The sequence below is a fragment of the Tyto alba genome, unplaced genomic scaffold (assembly GCF_018691265.1).
Source record: "Tyto alba isolate M040663 unplaced genomic scaffold, T.alba_DEE_v4.0 Super-Scaffold_23, whole genome shotgun sequence".
In the NCBI taxonomy this organism is placed as follows: domain Eukaryota; kingdom Metazoa; phylum Chordata; class Aves; order Strigiformes; family Tytonidae; genus Tyto; species Tyto alba.
Genome location: NW_024881297.1, coordinates 23,083,733 through 23,097,787, shown reverse-complemented (window position 1 = coordinate 23,097,787; position 14,055 = coordinate 23,083,733). Strand labels below are relative to the sequence as shown.

The window sequence follows — 14,055 nt, the reverse complement described above, 5'->3', positions numbered from 1 at the left end:
GGGCCCCGATTGGCCGATAGTCCATGTCATGTGACATTACACTCACTATATAAAGGCAGGAGAGGGCCGGGAGGGGCTGCCACTTCCGGGAGCGGTGCTGGGGGGCCTTGGTGTTCGGGATTGCCGGCCGGGAGCAGGTGGGTGGTGAGCAGCTGTGTGGTACATTACCTGTTGGTACTGGTGTCAGCGTATTGTTCTGTTACTGTTATTCAACTGTTTTTATCTCAACCCGCGAGTCTCCCTTTGCCCCTCCGATTCCCTCCCCATTCCCAAGTGGGGGGAGGGTGGGTGAGCGGCTGCGGGGCGTTCAGCTGCTGAGTAGGATCAAATGGCAACACACACTTAAGCTCCATAGACATCAGTATGAAATATTTGAAGTGTTGACTCTACAGTCCTATAACACTGGGAGGTGGGTATTCAGGTACTAGGAAATCGCTTCTAGTCTGGGGTCATTTCTTATATCAAAACTAATGGGCGTTTGCACCCAGAAGGGATTTTAGGTTGGTCTCTCCATGTTTGGTTCTGTAGATCACAGCAGCACAGGCTCCTCAATCTAATGCACAAACCAGAGAACTAAATAATCTCATAATTGTTACTTTAGGTCTCTATTAACCACGTTCAAAGAAACTCAAACTAGCCCTTGTGTGAAAAGCTGTACAAATTCCAAAACACAAAGGTAGCTTGCTCCAAGAAATACATACCGGATTGAATGGCTTTTTAGCTGGTAAATGAACATGAACTGTGGATCTCAGCCATCAGTTTGAGCAGAGTACCTTAAATCCTGAGTGCATCAGCTTTACAATATAATTTGTTTGTTCTTTTATGTTTCCTTAACAAAGATTTAATAGGAAATGAAACAAAATGAAGCAAAATTAAATGAAAGGAGATGAAATGGGATGTTTTCTCAACTGGTCTAAAGGTCTCTCTGCCTGAAAATTCACAGATCTACACTAGTTTGTTTGTGGTGTTTTTTTGTTGTTGTTGTTTTTTGTTTTTTTCCAGCTGGGGATTATGCCCATTTTATTTATTTGAAAACAAAAATGTATAGCCTTGCTAATATTAAAGACACAGTTGTAACTTGGCTGTTACTTTGTATGACTAAATCCAGTGTTTTATACAATACAATCCTAAACATTGAAGCAAGCCATTAGTGAACAGTTTATCCAAGACGAAGGAAAAAGAAAAAGAGAAATTAAATAAAAACATGAAATATGTCTTCTAGCAAGTCCTGAAACAGGACTTGCAGACCACAGTACAGATATTTCAAATGTGTCAAGAGTAGGCTGACATTTCTTTGAGTCAAAAGGAAAAAAGCAGGAATCACACTGCAACATTGGCCTCTTCATCACCCTGATGCACAGCAGAAGGCTGAACCTTATTTACTGGAGGCTTGAACTGAAATTGGTAGCCTGTGTGTACCTTATTAATGCTTCGCCTCTCCCACAGGAGTGAGAAGGCCAAATTTCTCAACAGCACTCACTGCTCGGTGTATTACTGAACTGAATGTTAAGAGGACCCTAAACTAGACTTTCTTCTATAGCACGCTATTAAACTGATAAATAATATCAATAGCAATCCTTGGGAAAAAATCTTTATAGGTAGTCCTTTGCCTGTTTTTACCAGACCTAGATTAACACACAGCTCCAACCATTCATCATTGATGGTGAACCTCTTGGCATAGAGAATCTCATTTTTGGTGTATCACAGCAAACCTCATTTATGCAGCCACGCAGAGAACATATTCACTAATCCTGGGCTATTAGTATCCAAATTAGCGTACAGACCTTCAACCCCAGCTATAAAAATAAAATCAGTTACAGTTGAATTTAGACATACTCACTTTTCCCCACCTAGAAGGTGTTTTAATAGGGAGGGTGGTGACCGCTGCAGTCCTCATCCCAGAATGCTCTGGTAAGTGTAAGGGTGGCTCAAAGAGACAGGGGAGGTTGTATGCCCTAGGGGCTGCCAAATGAGATGGAGCAACACAACCATCAGGTCAGGAAGCTCTTCAAAAGTTGGCCCCTGAGAAGAGTAAAGCCAAGGGAAGAGTCACTTAAACCTTCCCTTCCTCTGACATCTCTTTCCTACCCAAGGGCTCAGGGCCCCAGCAGAAAGATCTTTGGTCTGAGATGGTGATACTGTTCTTATGCACACAGAGGTGTTTTGTCCTGAGAGTTAATTAGGATAAGAAGCAATTCGGGTAATCTGTTTCATGTTCTTCTGCTCCCTAGGACACCCATATCCTCTTTTCCAGCAACAGTATCTTTCTCCCTCAGGCAGGGCACAAGACCAAGATGAACATGATCTTGGCTCAGTAATAGGGATACAACAGTGCTTTTGCATTCCTTCTTCTTTTCTCCCCTCCCTCTCTCTTTCTTTCTCTCTAAAGACTTAGGTTACCAATTTTGAAGCTGACATGTGGGTCAACTAAAATGATGGGGTTCTGTGGTGCACCAGCAATTGGGTGAAAAGAATGAACTAGATGCTACAAACACTGCTGAGCTCTTAAGTCTCAGCAGAAATACATAAACGCCTGGTATGAAAGATTGCAAAGCACATACAGTAGCTGTGTCTTATTACTTTGCCTTACAAACATCCTTTTTGCCTTTGAAGCTCTGAGTACAAAGCTATCCTTTATGGATCCATGGTTTCCCTTGGTGGCTCAACCACGGTGTTCGTGATGAACTTCTTGCTGGGGAACTCTACTTCAATATGTGGTATCTGCAATCTCTTGATCTGGTTTTGTACCTGCACATATCAAAGTAACCCCAAGAGAAATGTAACTTGCTTTTTCAAAGCTATGGACAGTGAATTGATGCAAGTTGTCTTGAGATATGGCTCTCATCATATTAGTGCTACTAGTGTCTTGTTTAAAAAGAAGGTAAACAGCTTTCCCAAAGCCTTTCCTCTGGTTGCAGAAGAAAAAGTGGATGGTGGAAGGGCTGATGGGAGCATGTGCAGGTTCTCGTGGGAGATCAGTGCTCTTTTCTCTGTTCCCCAGTTGTTCCACTGGTGCCATCTGCTTCTGACAGATGGTCCTGATGTCTCTTTGCCTCCTCTTGTTACCCACCTCTTTTTCTTGTCCTATCAGGCCATTAGTGTCAGACTGGCACTGCTGTGGACAGGGAGGAGCACCAGGAGCTCCAGTCATGGTGACAGCCTGCAGCATAGAAGGGTTGTGCTCCAGCAGGTGAGATACAGGCTCAGAAAGACACAGCACTTACTCTTCCCATCCCCATGATTTCAGCCTGAATGGAAGCAGTGTTGTATCACAGAAGAGATGTCAGGTATAAACAAACTTATTTTGAGAAGTAAGAAAATATTTTAAATAAGCTTTCTCCTGTTCGGAAATACAATTTCATTTGTTGTTTTCATTTACTACTAAAGTGTTTTAGACTATTGACCTTTGGTGAATGGATCTAGTCAAGGATAGTTGTGCAGTAGCATCTGGGCTAACAATCCTGGGGGAGGAACTGAACTGAGGAGATGTCTGTCCCCAGGGCTGGAGGGATATGTTACCAGCTAGAAGGTCCCTTCTCAACTATGCTGGGGTCTGAGCTCTTGCTGCATCAGCTTGCAGAAGAGGCTTGTACGGAGCTGGGGCAGGAGGATCGCTACAGCTTCTATGCTCAGGCAGCCCACTGGCTACCTCTGCTCAAGCAGCAGGATGACTCAAGCATGGACCCAAAGCAGCTGCCCTGTACCTTCCCAGGACAACGGAGAAGGTAAGAGAAGAGAGGAGACAAGTGCCAGAGAAAGGACTTGTACATAACAGTGTCCTTTGTGCAGCCTACAGTCAGGCGAGTCATTGCCCATAACCCTTACCTGATCCTAAACATTTCCAGCATATGCTGGAGGAGCAGGAGCTGCTCAAACCCATGCTCTGTGGGAGAAATTGCCAACCATTTGAGACTAAGTGGAAGAATGCAACTGGGAACTGGATAAGCCCTCGCCAACCTGCAACAGAGTGAGAGGAAGAGAAGTTGTGCTCCCTCCCATGGCAAGATGCTTCCAGCACACAGTGATCCAGAAACTCAGTAGTGAAACAAGTCAAATGCTGAACATCAGTATCATCTGAGAAGCTGTTGTGGGAGATGACCTGAACTCTTGGCAAAGGAATCAGACATGGCCAACCTCCAGAAAAGCAGCAGCAACATCCCTTAAGGTAGCAGGCTTATCTAAATGCCAGTGTTATTTTTCAGAGTGAGATGGATTAATGATGTTTAGAATTAGGTCACTGACTGCCTCGGGAACTGTACCTTAACCTGTAATGACCCTCATTCTGGGAAGTAAGTGTCAATTAAGGCTTATTTAAAGATGGCTGACCTTTTAAACCTGCACTGCTGTGTGGGAGGTGATCTTGATCTACAGAGAACCTAGGGAAATATGTTTTGTTTACCCAGAGAAAAAGATTGCAGAGAAATTGTCCCTTTGGTCTTCGAAGACTCATGTGCTGACACAAGGCTGAATCCAAAGCTGGCCAAGCTGTGCTAAGCCACTAGGAAAATCAAAAATTGGCATCTCCAACAGAAGATCCCTAGAATCCAGCTAAGATATGAAACAAAAATTTGCCCTTGAGTTCTTCAGCAGTTTTATGTGTTTATTACACTCATAGTTTCCAGTGGGCATTTAAGCATTCATTTCTGTTATTGCTTTCTGTGGATTCTGGGCATCTGAAGCACATTTAGGGTCAAGTAAGCAGTGTAAAGACCTAAATTTAGGGGAGGACAGCTGAACATTTCACTGAAGACTGTTATACAACCCTGGACTGCAGAGAAATTTTACTGCAGACATGAGTTCAGTCTGAGTAAAGAGAAAAGCTTTGAAATGGTCTTGTTATCGCCAGCTTCCAGCAAGTAAATCAGGTTCCAGTAAATCAGATTCCATCAAGTAGGAGCTTTAACAAATGTTCTCAGGAGAGCCTCAACAGTGGGGAATCCACATATTGGCTGCTCCTGTGTATCATAGCTTGAACACTCAGTGAATGTGGCTTTGAAAGAGAAGCTAAGCACAAGGATACATGTCGTACCCTGCCATTCCTGTTGTATGTAACAACTTCCCCAGGAAGACTGGAGAGACATTTGGGGACAATAAAGTCTTCAGCTGGCACCATGAGTTAAGACCAAAGAATTGCATTGGACCCCGAAGATTTCAGGTCTGATGATCTGTGCATTAAAGCTTGAATCAGAGCAGTGCAGCTGGTGGAAGACCATGTCTCCTCAGAGCTTTTGTCTGCCTGCAGAGGACTGCAGCAAGGATAGGGATGCTCGGGCAAATCCCATGAAAACCCTTAACTTCCTCAGTGGTTCTTACAGCGCACAAAACCCAAGATGCTGGTGTGATTCTCTCTGATGGCCCATCTGTTCCAACTGTGGGGGAAATCAGAGGTTGTTCATCACTTTCCCCTAGAAGAGCTGCTGGTGTGGTTGAACACTGAACAGTAAGGCACTCTGTCCCCTCTGCCAGGAGCAAGGCAGTAAGTCCAAGCAAACAGTGAGGAGAAGAGGCTGATTCAAAGCTGAATAAGATCAGTGAGTGTAAGACTAGATAAGGAGTGAAAGAAAACAGTCCTTTTTGATACACAGCTCCTTTGTAACTTCATATAGAGAAGGAGTAAAAAGATACATGAAGGCTGTCTGAAGAGAAACCTAGAGCTAAGCTGTCCACAAGGTACATAGAAGTAGAGATTTTGAAAGTAGAGATGCTTTGATGCCCTTCCCAAAGGTGTATGAGCTAACAGTGTCCTCTGAGAAAGCAGCTGAGGTCTTTGTTTGGTGATGAGCTCAGACAGGTAGGAGGATGTCAGGATTCTTAGGCAGAATGGGCCTGTCACATGCTTTACCTTTTCCTTTTGAAGTAACTTGTGGGTCACTTTTCTCTTGTTACTGACAGATAAAAGTAGAAGAGAAGGAAAAATCTGAGAAATAGCAGATAAGTCTGCTGCAAGAATAACAAAGATCGTGGTGTCTGTGGAACCACTTTCCAGGGTCAGGTTCTCAGCTGGACTAAGATACCACCACTCCTCCAGCTGTCACAGTTGAGCAAAGGTCTATTTTGTGATGTAGATCAAAATGTTTTCTATTATCTTTCAGAAAACTGGGTTTTATCTTTGTTGTATTCATGTATATGCCTGTACACATTGATTCACATGTAGAGGTATGTGCCTGCATGTACACAAACACATTCAGACTTCTGTTAGCTATACAAGTGAGAATAAAATAACTCAATAAAGATCCTCTTCTCAGGGCACCCACTATTATTCCCACTTCACTCGACTCCATTGTTCTTTTTCAGAGTTCATTTCTAAAATAAACCCCCAAACCAAGTTACAGACAAGTCTGTGCATTGAGAAGGTGCTCACCCTCTGACATCCTCCATTTATTTTACTGGAATGACTCCAAATAAAGTGATTTATAACAGGGAAAACACTACCTGTTAATATCTTTATTTTCCCCTCATGCCATAGTTATGTAGGCTGTGGCAGATCTTTTCATGTAAAGGTGCATCCTGAGGTGTCTTTCAATGGACTGAACATCCTGGGATTAAGTGAATGGTGAGAGTTTTTGGTATCAGGGGAGGTGGCTACAGTGGTGGCCACCTGTGAGAAACTTCTCAATGCAACCCCAGCTCCACCTCTGTACCAAGGCCGAGACAATCAGCTGCGCCTCTGCGACAACATATTTAAGAAGGGGAACCTGGGAGGAGGAGTCAGAGTTGTGAGGAGGTGTTGTGACATCTGCATCAACACCAAGGTCAGTGGAAGAATTGAGAAGGGGGGTAGGTGTTCTGGAACAGACACCCCACCCTGTATCCTGTGGTGAGATGGCAGGGCAGGCCCCCCTCCCCCCCCCCCCCCCCCGCCATGGGGGTCTACAATGGAACAGATGCCAACCTGCTGTCTGTGAGAGGTCCCACACTGGAGTAGGTGGCTGTGTCTGAAGGATGCCAGGATCCTGTGGGAAGAAGCAGCACCACTGTTGTAGTTTGGTACTAGGAGGATTGCAACATGCGGGTGTGTCCCACGCTGGAGCAGCTGGGGAAATGCTGTAGCCCGGGGGAGGACTCGAGTCAGAGAAAAGTTGTGGAGGACTCTTCTGTGAGAGGTAGACCATGCTGGAGTAGGGAGAAGTAGTTCCCAAAGTTCTGCATAAAACCCTCCCCACTGAAGATGGAAGAAGTGGCAGCACTGACTGCAACCCCCCCATTCCCTGCCCCTGTGCTACTGGGGGGAGGAGGTAGAGATATCAGGAGCAGAGCTGAGCCTGGGAAGAAGGGAGAGATGGGGGAAGGTGTTTTGAAGATGTGGTAATGCTTCTCACTGTCCTACTCTGTTAAGTGATGTTGTTAGTGTCTGCACTAAATTTATGTTCTTTTTTTCTTCCCCTAATGAGTCTGGCTTTTACCCATGATCATAATGGGTGATTCACCCCTCCCTGTCCTTATCTCAAAACCCAAGCAGTTGCTTATTTTCTCCTTCCCAGCACTGAGGGGAAAGGGGGAAGTGAGTGGCTGCATGGTGCTCTGTTGCCCTCTGAGCTCAAACCATGACACCGAGCCAAATGCACTGGTTCTGCAGCACGAGACACTGATTTATCTGTAGGGAAGGCATCTCCAACACCAAGCAGCAGCTGATTTCTAGAGAGGTGTTGGTTATAATCCAGCAGCTTCCTTACCTCCAAATCATGAGGCAGCTGCAGAGCCATCCTAAGGATGCAAGAGAACTTGTCCACCAAGAGGAGACACATCAGCTCTCTTCTCTTCTACACCTTCTTAAAAAACTGCCAAGACCTGTGTGAAAATATCAGGTGTTATCTTGAATTACAATTAGAACAGAGATACTCCATCCACCTGTCCAGACTGAAGTGTACATTTTAAAGTCCTCTTAATGTACATCTTCCTTAGGAAGAAAAATATATAAATCAAGAAAGAACTGCAATACTTCAGTTCTTAAGGCAGCATACCCAATGTAACCTGAGTTGCATGACACCTGTATATGTAATTAGTATTGCAAATTAGTAAATTTAATTCTAGGAACAGGTGTATTACAGTACTCTCTAGTTTTGTTTTTATTTTTTTCAGCTTGCTTATGATCATTCCTAAACAAAAGTGTTGTGGGTAATTCTGTAGGTACTACACTAAGTGACAAGATTAAAATGAAAAAGGCATATCATAAGATAGATATTTAATTGTACAGTATACCTTAATTAAATAATATTTATTCATAAATTTAATCAGCTTGTGAAGTAATTTGCCTCCAAGGCACCCAATTAAAATAATGGCAATGAAATCTTTGCACAGCCAGACAGGTACTCAGGATCCAACAGCTTTCAATGAAAAAGACTCCCTGGTGCATACGCCCAGCACCTCTGACGGTCTGGTCACTTCAGCTAAGGACGGCAGTACTGAGCTGTGAGGCAAGCCCCAAGAAGGCTTTTAATGCAATCATTTGGTTTAGGTACCCAGCACTTGAAGCTGGCTGTGCTGTGGTTCTTCTAAGAGAAGGAAAATATCCTTCCCAGAGGACCAAGGGCTTCTGTCCAGATGTGGGATGGACTCAATGACAGCTTTGGAAAGGTGAAGACACAGCAGTAGTCAGGTCTGCTTGAAGGGCAACAGGGCTGCAGTGAAGGGAACCAAGAACCAGTTGTTCCTTTGAGCTTGGACACCACTTCTTATTCTCATTCCTCATGTTGTGCTGAGCATTTTCATCCCAACAGGACTCTAATGGACCTCAGTCATCTCTGGGAAGCTTTTCTTACTGAAGGTTTCTACCTTTTTGCTCGTTTGTATGTCCCCCAACCTGGGATATACCAAGAACAATGAGTAGTTTACTTCTTGGTCCTACTTAAGACAGCAGGATGTCCCAAGGGCTGGTCTAGGAGAGGCAGCCTTTACATGCGCTGCTGCTATGCAAAAGAGGCTTGTAAGTGAAAACACTACCGCTACTAAATTTATTTAGCTCAGACAGGAACTTTGCCATAAGTGATCTTCTCATGTTACCTGCAACATCTTTTCTCTACTGACTTCCAAAACAGGGAGACTTTGCCAGGCAAAAGTTTATTTTCTGCCATAATTTTCTCAACTGCCTTTTTCCATTTTCAGATTCAGAATATTTTTTAGCCTTATCTTGCACTAACCATGTCTTCTACAAGAATATATCATCAATAACAGATAAGGCTGACTAATAATTATTTTTTCCTTTTATTTTAAATGTGAGGCAGGTGATTTCCAGCTGCCAAGTCCTGCAGAACAGGACTAAAGACCCAGCCTGAGCCTTCCAAAGGAGTGAAAGGGAAATTAAGCTAGCATAAGAGGCAGCTTTTTCTTAGTCTCTAGGGAAAAGTCTACCCATACCTCTGTATTTCACAGGCACAATCAGATAGCAGAGCTCCAGCTGAGTCACTGCTTCTCTAAAAAGGCTCAGAAGCAGGGTATTCATATCTCCAGCTGCACAAAGTCACCTCTGTGGGTAAACCTGACATGGTAAAACCTGGCCATGCTCTGCTGCTGCTGGATTTGACCTGACACCAAGGATGTAATTCCTTAAAACTCTGGGCTTAATTCTCACCCCAGTTTAGACACCTTATGCTTTTCAGCTACATTGATGCAGATACTAGCCATGCTTGATTTACCAATAAACCAGAAACGCCTATAAATCCTTATCTAACTTATTTTCCAAACAAGGCTGAGGTGTTTTTTTTTTTTTTTTCCCCCCCTAAACCTGTTGTATGGTACCCTGGAAGGATCACTCAGAGTCTTCAGTCCCTTCCAGGTTAATGCAGACTTTTTCTTGAAGTCTGGGGAGAGTTTTCTATTTCTTCTTTGATTTGGGGATCTGTATAACACTGGGAGATTGCATGACTCACACATGCAGTAATTTTTAACACTTACCCTGAAAGATCCACGAGAGGCTCCTCTGAGAAAGTCTTGCAGCAAGTGCTTAGCTTTGTCAATGGCATAGCTGTGACCAAAGACACCCCCATCTGAAAAATGAAATGCCCATAAACCAGAAAGATAAATATCAAAGCTTTTCCAGTCCTCACTGTCAGGATACTTATAGAGCCAGTTGACTGCTTCAAGAATAGAGGAGCTTTCCTGGCACGAGCGTGCTCATGGGGCCCTACCAGAGCTCAACAGGTAAAACCCTACATTTAATCATTTTAGGATAGTGCTGAGCTGGGCTGCTCAGAGATGCATTTAAAGTGTTACAGTTTGAACATCAGACCATCAAAAAGTCAACACTCAGCCCTTGAATACTGGTGTTGGTAGAAATCTGAAAAATGAGGTTGTCCCAGAGCACTTTGCTGGCTAGAGAGCAGTGTGCCCAGGTCCAGCTGGGCAGATGGCACAGCTGGGAATGCACATCACACCTCCACACTACAAATATCTTCTAAGCTAAAAGAGCTTAAACACTGACTGTGGTGTGGGAGCACAGAAAGGTCGTGGAGAAAATCAACCAAACAACATGGCTGCTTTGCTATTATATTTACAATCGTACTTTCTATGGTTTGGCAAAAGTCTGCTTAATAGCTGAGAAAATTTCCCCTTCTGAAATTCAATACTCGGAATTCCCTTCTCAAGTTCACCACTGTATTTATCATGGGAAGACAGTGTGCTATGTCAGATCTCCTGATCAATATTTCCTTTTGCACCAGTGAATTTCCAAAGGTACTTGAACCCAACTAGAACAGGTTAAAGTCTGGTGTAACTAGATCTACCCTCATTAAAAATCACTTAAAAAATCCCATCCTATGATGTCATGTAAGTCAGGACTGATAAAAATAAATGCAGCTGGAAAGCATGCTCTTTTAAAATGACCATGTCTCTCTGTCTTGACTTACATCTTGATGCATGAAGAATTTCACAAGACCCATCATATTGCTTTTCTCCATCTCTCTGGTGTTCATCTTCTGGCCAGCTTCTGATTTACATTGGTCTGAAGTCAAGAACAGGTTGGTGAAGTTTTGGTCACCTGCAAGCAAAAAACAGAAGAAAAATATGCTTGTTTGTGAAATATTCATCTGAGGTTTGAAACTCAGGATTAAATTCTTGGCTCTCCTATAGAATCCCAATGGCTGTCTGGGCAACCAACTTAGCTCTGAGTCCTGGAGCTGGACTCCTTTTCCTGTTTTATATAAGCCCTGCCAGGTCTCATGTCTCATGTGTGTGTATCTCACAGACAAACAATAACTAAAGGTCTTACATACCTGAACTCTCCCTGACTCTCCTTAAATCAGTGTCTATAGTTTAACTCAGTGACTAACACTACAGCGTCCAAGTACTCAAGTAGGTCAGTTGCTGCTCTAAAAAGCATTGCTGGAGAGAGAGTGACCTCTGAAAATGAAGCCAAGAGAATGACATGTAAAGCACCGGGTATCAGGTTTATACCAAAACACAGACCAGAGTTACTCTCCAGAAAAAGGTGATGGGAATCTGATTATATTTCTCTATTATGCCTGTATATTGTCCCTTTGCTTTAGTTATTTGTCTGCTATAAGCAACCACCTCAAGTAGATGACTTCTTCCTGCCTTCTATCATCCCTTTCCACTGCAATCCCAGCAGCAAGAATCATGGGTTAGTGGTGAGGGCCCAACATAATTTTCACTCTTTTCCCACTCTACCTTTATGCATCATCTCCATTTCCCATTTGTCATTCGCTTCAATGCAACGCTTTCCATCAAAGGCTGTCCCCAGCCAAATGGGGAGTGAAGGGAACTGATGCTCTTGATGTGGAGCCTCCTGTTTTGATGCATTTTTTTCAATTTGCACTGGAAATTGTTCTCTCTGACCACCCATTTGTTTTCTTTGCCAGCAAAACAGAGAAGCAGCCTCTCATATCATGTTTGGATGGGGCAAAAACCAGGCAGAGCTTAGTCATTTCAGTTTTGTTTTCTTTCCAGGTGTGTGCAAGGTTTGTGCTGAATAACTAATCTGATTTTCTACCCACAGAACACACAAAGAAATTTCCAAGGCCTCATCATGAGCCTTGGAATATTCAGATCATCCTCACTTTATTTACAGGAGTCTGTGTTTGAATGCTTTGCTTGTTTTGAAAATTTCAGCCCAAGGAACAAAATAAGGGCAAGAGGCTCCAAATTTAGAAGAGAATGATATCTGCCTCCTGAAATGATCCCACCACAAAACTGTTGTTATTTCCCCCCGGAGAGATATATTTAAATGTCAACAAGCTGGTTTGACTTAGTTTGAAATACAGAAACTCCATCCTTGATGAACAGGTGTCAGATGCCATCACACTTACCTTAGGAACCAGGGCTGGAAGAAGCATAAGGAACCCACACAGTCTGTCCTACTGGTTTTATGCCTGTGTGTGCAAAGTGGCTGTAACGTGACCTCCAGACCCAAGTCCCAAGTTCAGAATATCTCTTCTTACCCAAGATGGAAATTCCTTGTTTCAGGCACATCGCCATAACAATTATCACAGTTGGCATTGGAGCAACCAAGGAAGGCAAACGAGGGCTCACCAGAGCACAGCAAGAGCACTACGCTAACACTTGCAAAGATTAATTGGCTCCTTCCACCAAAAATGTGCAATTCCATCAGCAACCTAGAAGCAACAACTGAAAATATCAGACAGATGGGAACCCAAAGTCACAGCAAGACAATTACTAATGGGCAGTGATGCTGTGCACCCTCGGCTGGGATAGCACTGTGAACAGTGGGTTGCTTTCCCTTCTATCTTGTGGGCTACATACTTAGAACAGCAAAGAAACTAGTAACTCAGTCTCATGTGTTTGATGACCTCCTTCATGTTTGCTTTGTGCCACTGGGGCAAAGTTGAGCAGACAGTGCTTGTCTCTGCATCCACCTCCTTGATATAGAGCCGGGTGGAGAATAAGCTGCAAACACAGTTGAAACATGCAAAGAAATGTGTCCATCTCTAGATGGATCCTGCAGATGAAGGTTAAGATGGAAAAAAGAGATTTTATTTGGGGAAAGGTCTCTTCTCTGCACAAAACCGTCAAGTCCTATGTACATTCATAAAAAGCTCACCTTTCCTCCTTTGTGCAGACACAGCCAACATCTCACCATCCTGACTTTCCTTCTTTCCCTTGTTTTTCCAGTGCTGAGTGTCCTTCCCTGGATAATGAGGCTATTTCAGAGGCTGGAAGACTTCCCTGAGACAGAGTCTCATGATTTTTACTGGTGTAAAGAAAAAAAAAAATAGAAAAGAAGAAAGCCAATTTCCCTACCTTCTATTAAGCAGGAGATTGTGCATGGGTGATGGAGGAGAACGCTCCTGGGAAGAAAACAGATTTCAGTGTCAAGATTGCAAAGGGTTATTAATATAAACAGAGGACATAAACTAAAATGATTGCTGAAAATGATGAAAAATATCTCAGCATTATCCTCCTTATGTTGCTTGCTCATCATTTGAGAGTTTAAAGGACAGAATCATCACACGGATCCAAAACACTTCCTGGAAACACTCCTGTTTGCATCCAAGCATTCATGCATTTATTCTCCTGTCTGTGTTAGCGGTTGCAATCGTGAATAAAACTTATCTACACAAAGCAGATAAGCAGGCACTTCTTTATTCCAGCACTGGGGAACATGGGGGATAGCTCCACCAAAAAAAACATGTTCACCGACAGATACAAAGCACAACATCTTTATACACTTTTTCAGCAGAGTCATGGTTACATAAGATCAACAAAATTCACAAAGTTTAGTTTGACCTTAATAATGGTTGGCTTTCAGTTACCTCACCTTACCTATATTCCTATTCTACAGAAATCATTGGTCATCTTTACTGATTGATTTGGATAGAATGAGGGGAGAGTAATGATTAGCATATTCTTGTTATTTCCTGGAAATGATTATCGTATGCAAATGTCCCTAACGCATGTGTGGTTATGTTGGATGGGGGTCCTCTGGTGGTCGTCAATAGTCTTCATCACTGTGTCCGCTGATTGAACTCCATCCCTGCTCATGCTCATTTTATCTTTGGCTGATCTTCCCGACCAAACCCAGTTTCTTCTGGTACCTGTTCTTTCAAATCAAGATCCATAACTAGTACCCATTGTTTTGATTCA

General features: G+C 43.3%; 1 long non-coding RNA gene across 1 annotated transcript; it reads left to right on the top strand.

Annotated features, from left to right (window-relative positions):
- Nucleotides 1–13,533, top strand: LOC116962799. Its single transcript, XR_006165685.1, has 2 exons — nt 1–159; nt 13,084–13,533. It is a non-coding gene; the product is annotated as an uncharacterized LOC116962799 (long non-coding RNA).
- The last annotated feature ends 522 nt before the right edge of the window (nt 13,534–14,055 follow it).